The sequence below is a fragment of the Coregonus clupeaformis genome, chromosome 40 (assembly GCF_020615455.1).
Source record: "Coregonus clupeaformis isolate EN_2021a chromosome 40, ASM2061545v1, whole genome shotgun sequence".
Lineage (NCBI taxonomy): Eukaryota > Metazoa > Chordata > Actinopteri > Salmoniformes > Salmonidae > Coregonus > Coregonus clupeaformis.
In genome coordinates, this window is record NC_059231.1 from 35,309,642 (window position 1) to 35,321,052 (window position 11,411).

The following is an 11,411-nucleotide window of genomic DNA, read 5'->3' on the forward strand; positions in this document are numbered from 1 at the left end:
AATAAATCATTCTCTCTACTATTATTCTGACATTTCACATTCTTAAAATAAAGTGGTGATCCTAACTGACCTAAGACAGGGAATTTTTACTAGGATTAAATGTCAGGAATTGTGAAAAACTGAGTTTAAATGTATTTGGCTAAGGTGTATGTAAACTTCAGAGTTCAACTGTATATGGTGTGACCACCATTTGCCTCATGCAGCGTGACACATCTTCTTCACATAAAGTTGATCAGGCTGTTGATTTTGCCTGTGGAATGTTGTCCTACTCCTCTTCAATTGCTATGCGAAGTTACTGGATATTGGCGGGAACTGGAACACTCTGTCGTACACGTCGATCCAGAGCATCCCAAACATGCTCAATGGGTGATGTCTGGTGAGTATGCAGGCCATGGAAGAACTGGGATATTTTCAGGGATATTTTCAAACAAAATTGCATTTTATCGATGGCAATTTGAATGCATAGAGATACCGTGACGAGATCCTGAGGCCCATTGTAATGCCATTCATCTGCCGCCATCAGCCCATACCATAACCCCACCGCCACCATGATGCACTCTGTTCACAACATTGACAACAGCGTGCCAGTGGCCATTGAAGGTGAGCATTTGCCCACTGAAATCGGTTACGACGCCGAACTGCAGTCAGGTCAAGACCCTGGTGAGGACGCAGATGAGCTTCCCTGAGACGGTTTCTGACAGTTTGTGCAGAAATTATTCAGTTGTGCAAACCCACAGTTTCATCAGCTCTCTGGGTCGCAGGTCTCAGACGATCCCGCAGGTGAAGAAGGCGGATGTGGAGAACCTGGCCTGGCGTGGTTACACGTGGTCTGCGGTTGTGAGGCCGGTTGGACGTATGACAAATTCTCTAAAACGACATTGGAGGCGGCTTATGGTAGAGAAATGAACGTTCAATTATCTGGCAACAGATCTGGTGGACGTTCCTGTAGCCAGCATGCCAATTGCACGCTCCCTTAAAACCTGAGACATCTGTGGCATTGTGTTGTGTAATTATGTGATATTAAGACGTTATTATGAGATGGTAAATCATAATTATGAGATGCAGTGGTAAGTCATTATTATGAGATGCTAAGTCATAATTATGAGATACAGTAGTAAGTCATTATTATGAGATGCGCTTAGGCGATCCCAATGTGTACTTTGCATCAGGCCCTCCTCAAATTTCAAGCATAACCGTATGTATATCCTATAGTCAATCACACATTGTGTGTGTGTGTTTGCGTGCGTGCATGCGAGCGAGTTTGTGGTGATATTATTATATTAATGGATTGGAGAGTTTTGTTGATGTGAGTTAATGCCTGTTTGATGTGCCTGTTTGATGACATCTGGTTGACATCAGATTTAGGCTTCGCCTTAGGCCTAAGAACAGCCCTTGTTTGGGAGTTACAGTGGGGGAAAAAAAGTATTTAGACAGCCACCAATTGTGCAAGTTCTCCCACTTAAAAAGATGAGAGAGGCCTGTAATTTTCATCATAGGTACACGTCAACTATGACAGACAAAACGAGAAAACAATTCCAGAAAATCACATTGTAGGATTTTTATTGAATTTATTTGCAAATTATGGTGGAAAATAAGTATTTGGTCAATAACAAAAGTTTCTCAATACTTTGTAATATACCCTTTGTTGGCAATGACACAGGTCAAACGTTTTCTGTAAATCTTCACAAGGTTTTCACACACTGTTGCTGGTATTTTGGCCCATTCCTCCATGCAGATCTCCTCTAGAGCAGTGATGTTTTGGGGCTGTCGCTGGGCAACACGGACTTTCAACTCCCTCCAAAGATTTTCTATGGGGTTGAGATCTGGAGACTGGCTAGGCCACTCCAGGACCTTGAAATGCTTCTTACGAAGCAAATCCTTTGTTGCCCGGGCGGTGTGTTTGGGATCATTGTCATGCTGAAAGACCCAGCCACGTTTCATCTTCAATGCCCTTGCTGATGGAAGGAGGTTTTCACTCAAAATTTCACGATACATGGCCCCATTCATTCTTTCCTTTACACGGATCAGTCGTCCTGGTCCCTTTGCAGAAAAACAGCCCCAAAGCATGATGTTTCCACCCCCATGCTTCACAGTAGGTATGGTGTTCTTTGGATGCAACTCAGCATTCTTTGTCCTCCAAACACGACGAGTTTAGTTTTTACCAAAAAGTTATATTTTGGTTTCATCTGACCATATGACATTCTCCCAATCCTCTTCTGGATCATCCAAATGCACTCTAGCAAACTTCAGACGGGCCTGGACATGTACTGGCTTAAGCAGGGGGACACGTCTGGCACTGCAGGATTTGAGTCCCTGGCGGCGTAGTGTGTTACTGATGGTAGGCTTTGTTACTTTGGTCCCAGCTCTCTGCAGGTCATTCACTAGGTCCCCCCGTGTGGTTCTGGGATTTTTGCTCACCGTTCTTGTGATCATTTTGACCCCACGGGGTGAGATCTTGCGTGGAGCCCCAGATCGAGGGAGATTATCAGTGGTCTTGTATGTCTTCCATTTCCTAATAATTGCTCCCACAGTTGATTTCTTCAAACCAAGCTGCTTACCTATTGCAGATTCAGTCTTCCCAGCCTGGTGCAGGTCTACAATTTTGTTTCTGGTGTCCTTTGACAGCTCTTTGGTCTTGGCCATAGTGGAGTTTGGAGTGTGACTGTTTGAGGTTGTGGACAGGTGTCTTTTATACTGATAACAAGTTCAAACAGGTGCCATTAATACAGGTAACGAGTGGAGGACAGAGGAGCCTCTTAAAGAAGAAGTTACAGGTCTGTGAGAGCCAGAAATCTTGCTTGTTTGTAGGTGACCAAATACTTATTTTCCACCATAATTTGCAAATAAATTCATAAAAAAATCCTACAATGTGATTTTCTGAAGAAAAAAATTCTCAATTTGTCTGTCATAGTTGACGTGTACCTATGATGAAAATTACAGGCCTCTCTCATCTTTTTAAGTGGGAGAACTTGCACAATTGGTGGCTGACTAAATACTTTTTTCCCCCACTGTATCACACGATAATCCCTGGGTTCTCATGCCTCATTGCTTATGTATCTCATTATTATTACTTAGTATCTCATTATTATGACTTACTATCTCATTATTAGCATTTATTATGCCTTCAGACTTTTTTCACATTTTGATGTGTTACAATCTGAATTTAAAATTGATTTAATTAAGATTTTTTGTCAATGGCCTACACACAATACCCCATAATGTCAATGTGGAATGATGTTTTTTTTATGTTTACAAATTAATAAAAAATTAAAAGCTGAAATGTCTTGAGTCAATCGTTATTCAACCCCTTTGTTATGGCAAGCCTAAATACGTTTAAGAGTAAAAATGTGCTTAACAAGTCACATAATACTCATTCTGTGTGCAATAATAGTGTTTAACATGATTTTTGAATGACTACCTCATGTCTGTACCCCACACATACAATTATCTGCAAGGTCCCTCAGTCGAGCAGTGAATTTCAAACACAGATTCAACCACAAAGACCAGGGAGGTTTTCCAATGCCTTGCAAAGAAGGGAACCTATTGGTAGATGGGTAAAAATATAAAAAGCAGACATTGAATATCCCTTTAAACATGGTGAAGTTATTAATTACACTTTGGATGGTGTATCAATACACCCAGTCACTACAAAGATACAGGCGTCCTTCCTATCTCCGTTGCTGGAGAGGAAGGAAACCGCTCAGGGTTTTGTGATGTTTCACAAAAGTTCTGAAGCCTTCTATTCTCATTGTTTCTACAGATTGTAAATTGAAAATAAACATTTTTGCTAAAAGCATTATTATATTATTGATCGGTTGACTATGACTTTTCAGATCACCCAGTAGTGCTATCTGCAGGGTTAGCTCCAGGTAAATATTGCAATCCTTCAGCCATTCCTGGACCTGTGACCAAAAACAAGCCACAAATGAACAGTACCAAAACAAAGCAATTAACTTTGTCCTGAATACAAAGTGTTATGTTTGGCACAAATCCAATTCAACACATTACTGAGTACCACACTCCATATTTTCAAGCATAGTGGTAGCGGCATCATGTTATGGGTATGCTTGTAATCATTAAGGACTGGGGAGTTTTTCAGGATGAAAAAGAAACAGAATGGAGCTAAGCACAGGCAAAATCCTGGAGGAAACCTGGTGCAGTCTGCTTTCCACCAGACACTGGGAGATGAATTCACCTTTCAGTAGGACAATAACCTAAAACACAAGGCCAAATCTACACTGGAGTTGCTTACCAAGAAGGCAGTGAATGTTCCTGAATGGCCGAGTTACAGTTTTGACTTAAATCTACTTGAAAATCTATGGCAAGACCTGAAATTGGTTGTATAGCTGTAACGATCCCTGCAGTCTGAGTCGGTTTCTGTCTGGGTATTAGTTTTTCTGCTCGGGATCTCCAGTTTCCCGAGGGTTCTGGAACGCTCCCTGCCTGGTTGCCGGGCAACGTTGCTAGGCGGGAGCTCTCTTGATTTCCGCACCTGCATCCCATCAGCAATCTGCACACCTGGTCCTGATCATCACCCTTCTTAGGCTCTGTCCTAACATCCATTCCCTGCCGGATCGTTAGCCATGAACAGTATGTTTGTCCGTGTATCAGCCTTGGAACTTCTAGCGTTAGTTTTGCTGTTTTGCACCTTTTTGACTTGCTGTATACTTACCTCCGTTTTGTTCTATCTGCAGTCACTCACCCGGAACCTTCACCCAACCTCTGCCTGATGGTCGGCGGCTGCCGAGCCATTACTGGACCTACCACTGCACCCTCAACAACCCATCCACGCCACCCGCTCTGTTCCCTGGATTATTCAGCCTCACTCGTGGATCTATTAAATAAACACTCACCTTTGTTTCAATTTACCTTGTCCTGGTCTGCTTCTGGGTTCTGGCTTAGTAAACCGTGACAATAGCAATGATCAACAACCAATTTGACAGAGCTTGAAGAAATTTTCGAAAGGATCATGGGAAAATGTTGCACAATCCAGGTGTGGAAATCTCTTAGAGACTTACCCAGAAAGACTCACAGCTGTAATCGCTGCCAAAGGTGCTTTTAAAAAGTATTGACTCAGGAGTGTGAATACTTATGTAAATGAGATATTTCTGTATTTCATTTTCAATAAATTTGCTAAAAAATCTTTAAAATGTTTCTACTTTGTCATTATGGGGTACTTTGTGTAGATGGGTGAGAAAAAAATATATTTAATCCCTTTTGAATTCAGGCTGTAACACAACAAAATGCAGAATAAGTCAAGGGGTATGAATACTTTCTGAAGGCAGTGTATCTCATAATAATGACTTACTATCTCATAAATTGTGGTCAGATTTTTTTTTTGGGGGGGGTGGTGGGAACGGCCTTCCATAGAATTTGGATATGAGTATGAGTAAAACATTATGTAGGCCCTAACAGATATTTGTAGCATTCTAAAACCAAATACATTTGTAGAAACTTTTTTCCTGAACTGCGGGCCTATGGGAGCCCTGTTTTCCTAATTAAATAACGGGAGCACAGTAGCCTATAGCCTGTAAAGTCACGAGTGTGTTAAAGCCATAGGCTAATTATGGTGAAAAGTGTCTTCTAGCCATAGGCTAATTATGGGGAAAAGTGTCTTCCTGTCTTGCACCATAATTTAAAGCAAAGCAGTTACAAATAATACTTTACAATACCTTTATCATACCACAAATTAGCTACCGCTCATATAGAATTCCTATAAACATGTTGAACCCTCATATAACAGAATACAATAGCTAAATCATATCTGTTGACATGGAATCATATAGCCTAATCATAAGTCCATGCATGAAACCACCTGACACTGCATGCATGAAAAAAAAAAAAACATACAACAGCACATGCTTTATTCCAGTTGACACAGGTAGGCTAAACAGGTGCATTGGGCCTAGGCCTAGCCTACTGGTTTATTGGGTGTCTATTCGGCTAAGGCATTTTTGGAAAATAGGCTAGGCCTACATGCCTGGAAATTATTATGATTGACAGAACGTGTGTTTGAGACCTAGACCTATGCCTCTCATTTGCATTTACTTGAAACTACCTCGGTAAAATGACCAAATATGCTGACAGTAGGCTAGGCTAGCCTATATGAACATGAGTCTCAAGTGTCACGAGTTACAAAGCCAGAACCCAGAAGCAGACCAGGACAAGGTAAGTTGAAACGAAGGTGAGTGTTTATTTACAAATTCAAGAGTGATGCTGAATAATCCAGGGAACAGAGCGGGCGGCGTTGAGTAGTTGTTGGGGGTGCAGTGGTTGATCCAATCATGGCTCGGCAGCCGCCGACCACCAGGCAGAGGTTGGATGAAGGTTCCGGACGAGTGACTGCAGATGGAACAAAACGGAGGTAAGTAAACAACAAACCAACAAGGTGCAAAACAACAAAACTAACGCTAGAAGCTCTAAGACTGATACTCTGGTAAACCTACTGTTCATGGCTAACGATCCGGCAGGGAATGGATGTTAGGCCAGAGCCTAAGAAGGGTGATGATCAGGACCAGGTGTGCAGATTGCTGATGGGATGCAGGTGCGGAAATCAAGAGAGCTCCCCGGAGCGTTCCAGAACCCTCGGGAAACTGGAGATCACGAGCAGAAAAACTAGTCCACAGACAGGACCCGACTCAGACTGCCGGGATCGTTACAGTACCCCCCCTCCGACGAACGCCACCGGGCGGACTCCCGGAGCGCCAGGATGGAGGCGGTAGAAGTCACGGATGAGGTCAGCATCTAGGATCTGTCGCCGCGGAATCCAACTCCTCTCTTCAGGACCATACCCCTCCCAGTCCACGAGATACTGGAAACCCCGGCCCCGCCGTCTGGAATCCATGATGCGTCGCACCGTGTAGGCAGGACCACCTCCGATCATCCGAGGAGGAGGAGGAGGAGGCGGAGGAGGCAACAGAGGACTGAGGAAAACAGGCTTGAGGCAGGAGACATGAAAGGTGGGATGGACTCTGAGCGTCCTCGGGAGTTTGAGTCGAACTGCCACCGGATTGATCACCTTCTCCACCACAAACGGACCAATGAACTTCGGTAACAACTTCCTAGACTCAGTCCGTAAAGGAAGATCCCGTGTGGCCAACCAGACCCTATCTCCGATGGTGTAGGTGGGAGCGGGGATCCGGCGACGATTCGCCTGGAGCTGATACCGGTCCGAAACTCTAAGGAGTGCCTTTCTGGCCCGATGCCAGGTCCGGTGGCAACGACGAATATGGGCCTGAACAGAAGGCACTGAGAGCTCCTTCTCCTGAGAAGGGAACAAGGGAGGTTGGTAGCCATACAGGCACTGGAAGGGAGACATCCCAGTGGCAGATGTAGGGAGAGTATTGTGGGCATACTCAACCCAAGGCAACTGAGAGACCCAGGAGGTGGGGTTGGAAGAGGCCAGGCAGCGTAGCGTGGATTCCATCCTCTGGTTGGCTCTCTCCGCCTGACCATTAGATTGGGGGTGAAAACCAGATGTGAGACTGACTGTAGCTCCAATGGCCAAACAGAAGGACTTCCAGACAGCAGAGGTAAACTGAGGGCCACGGTCGGAAACGATATCACTGGGCAACCCGTGGACCCTGAAAACCTCCCTAACCAGGATCTCGGACGTCTCCGAGGCAGAGGGAAGCTTGGCAATTGGCACAAAGTGGGCGAACTTGCTGAATCTGTCCACGATAGTCAGAACGACCGTGTTCCCCTCAGAAGCGGGCAACCCAGTGACAAAGTCCAGGGGCCAGATGCGACCATGGTCGCCGGGGAATAGGAAGGGGGTGAAGTAGTCCAGAGCTGGGCCGATTGGTACTCTTATTCTGCGCACACACTGGACAGGCAGCAACATAACCCCGAGTATCCTCGGCCATGGCAGGCCACCAAAACGTCTGCGAAGAAACGCCATCGTCCGAGCCACGCCAGGGTGACAAGCCATCTTGCTGGCGTGGGACCATTTGAGGACCGCAGGACGAACCGACTCAGGCACAAACAACCGACCGGGTGGACCGTTACCGGGACCGGGCTGCGTCCGAAGAGCCGCCATCACCTCCTCCTCAATCTTCCACCTAACAGCTCCCACGACGCAGTTCCGGGGAGAATTGTCTCGGTCTTGGACCCACTCTCCTCCGTCTTGGAGAACATCCGAGACAAGGCGTCCGCCTTGCCGTTCTTAGATCCAGGTCGGAACGTCAGGGAAAAATTGAATCGTCCGAAAAACAACGACCACCTGGCCTGACGGGAGTTGAGACGTCTAGCCGATTGCACGTAAGCAAGATTCTTGTGGTCAGTCCAGACAATAAACGGCTGCTCCGCCCCCTCCAACCAGTGGCGCCACTCCTCCAAGGCAAGTTTCACCGCGAGAAGCTCCCGGTTACCCACATCGTAATTCCTCTCCGCAGGCGAAAGGCGACGAGAGTAGTAGGCGCAGGGATGGAGTTTACTGTCCGTGGAGCATCGCTGCGACAGGATGGCGCCAACTCCCACATCAGACGCGTCCACTTCAACGACGAACTGACGGGCCGTGTCCGGTTGAGAGAGAATCGGTGCGTTGGTGAATCGCCTCTTCAAATCCAGAAACGCTCGATCCGCCTCCGGATTCCACTTGAAGCTCCTGATACTGGAAGTCAAGGCCGTTAACGGAGCGGCCACACGGCTGTAATCCCGGATGAATCTGCGGTAGAAATTCGCAAACCCCAAAAATCTCTGGAGCTGCAATCTCGTACCGGGCTGGGCCCATTCCAGAACCGCTCTAACCTTCTCCTGGTCCATCCTAATCTCTCCCCTGGAGATGATGTACCCGAGAAAGGATGTCGTGTGGGCGTGAAACTCGCACTTCTCGGCCTTCACGAACAGGCGATTCTCCAACAATCGCTGCAGAACCTGCCGGACATGCTGGACGTGGTCGGAAGGTTCCTTCGAGAAGATCAGAATGTCATCCAGGTAAACAAACACAAAGAGACCGATCATATCTCTCAGGACGTCGTTCACCATACTCTGGAATACCGCTGGAGCATTGGTCAGTCCAAACGGCATCACCTGATACTCGAAGTGACCCATCGGTGTATTGAAACCCGTCAACCACTCGTCTCCCTCTCTGATCCGGACCATGTGATACGCATTGCGTAGGTCTAGCTTGGTGAACACCGTAGCACCCTGTAAGGAGTCGAAGGCAGAACTCATCAAGGGCAGGGGATACTTGTTCTTGACCGTGATGTCATTCAACCCCCGATAATCAATACACGGTCGAAGAGAGCCATCCTTCTTACCCACAAAGAAGAATCCTGCCCCCAGGGGTGATGACGAGGGACGAACGAGACCAGCAGCTAGGGACTCCTTGATGTAGGTCTCCAAAGCCTCACGTTCAGGGCGGGAGATACTGTATAACCTTCCCTTGGGGTAGACAGCTCCAGGGAACAGGTTGATGGCACAATCATATGGTCGGTGGGGAGGGAGTGACAGAGCCTTCTGCTTACTGAACACTTCCCCCAAATCGTGATATGTCTCGGGAACCAGGGACAAATCTGGGGGTTTAGCCTCAATCACCTGACTGGGAACCGAATGGGGACAGGCAGTCTTGAGACAGTTAGCATGACAATCAAGGCTCCAACTCGTTACCTTGCCCGTCACCCAATCGAACGTGGGATTGTGTTCCTTCAGCCAGGGGTATCCAAGGACCAGAGGAACATGGGAAGACGGCAGAATGAAGAATGAAATCATCTCCGAATGATTCCCCGACAACAGCATCTTAACCGGTTCAGTCCTCATCGTGATACGTGCCAGACTACTGCCGTTCAGAGTGGTCGCTTCAATGGCTTCCGGCAATTGCTCCTTGGAAAGCCCCAGCTGTTCCACCAACTCGGCATCAAGAAAGCTTCCATCGGCACCTGAATCGATAAAAGCGTTAATCGCTAAGCTCTGATTCCTGTTCACAAGGGTAGCCGGGAAACGGGGTCTGACAGAGGTACTGAGAGGTTGAAACTGGCTCGCTAAAAGTCCTCCCAACTTTAGCGAGCCGGGCAGTTTGACGACCGCCGGGAACAAGTGGAGATGTAATGTCCCGAGCTACCACAGTAGAGGCAGCAGTTGGTCTTACGTCTATGTTGACGCTCCTCCTTGGTTAACCCGTGCCGCCCCACTTGCATGGGTTCAGAATCGGGAGAGAGGACCTCTCCACTAATCCTTTGTGGTGGAGAATGATCGACGTGTTCTGGTCCACCACCCGACCCGACTGGGAACTGAGAAGCTGATCGATTGGACGGACCCCATTGCTTCTCCCTCCTTCGCTCTCGGACTCGATTATCCACCCGAATAGACAAGGCTACCAAGCTGTCCAGGTCACTAGGCTCCGGATAGGAGATCAACTCATCCTTGAGCTGCTCCGACAGACCCTGGTAAAAGGCCGCTTGCAGAGACTCCTCATTCCACCCACTCTCCACAGCCAACGTCTTGAACTCGATCACGAAGTCGGCCACGCTGCGAGTTCCTTGGTGAAGCGAAAACAGGCGCCTAGCTGCGTCCCTCCCTCGGACGGAATGGTCGAAAAGCTTCCTCATCTCGGCCGTGAACCCCTGGTATGAAGCCATGCAGGGGTCTTGTCGTTCCCAAACGGCTGAAGCCCACTCCAGCGCTCGACCACGCAGCAACTCAATCACAAAGGCTATCCTAGCCTTGTCTGTGGCATAAGAGTAGGGCTGTAGATCGAACACTAACCCACACTGCATAAGGAAAGAACGGCATCTTCCCAGCTCCCCCTCATATTTATCCGGCGTCGGAACCTTGGGCTCACGGAAGGACACCGCTCCAGACGCGGCAGGCGAGATGGGTGAAACCGGTAGTGGATCCTCCACCGGAAACTTGCGCTGGTTCTGGACCTCCGTCAGACCGGTAGAAAGGTTCCGAACTGCCAACGCGATCTCCTGTAGCTCCGTGCTATGATGGCCCAACATCTTCTCCTGATGGGTAATGGCATGGCGAACAGAGTCCAGGTCCGCTGGGTTCATTACTGGCCGGATCGTTCTGTCACGAGTTACAAAGCCAGAACCCAGAAGCAGACCAGGACAAGGTAAGTTGAAACGAAGGTGAGTGTTTATTTACAAATTCAAGAGTGATGCTGAATAATCCAGGGAACAGAGCGGGCGGCGTTGAGTAGTTGTTGGGGGTGCAGTGGTTGATCCAATCATGGCTCGGCAGCCGCCGACCACCAGGCAGAGGTTGGATGAAGGTTCCGGACGAGTGACTGCAGATGGAACAAAACGGAGGTAAGTAAACAACAAACCAACAAGGTGCAAAACAACAAAACTAACGCTAGAAGCTCTAAGACTGATACTCTGGTAAACCTACTGTTCATGGCTAACGATCCGGCAGGGAATGGATGTTAGGCCAGAGCCTAAGAAGGGTGATGATCAGGACCAGGTGTG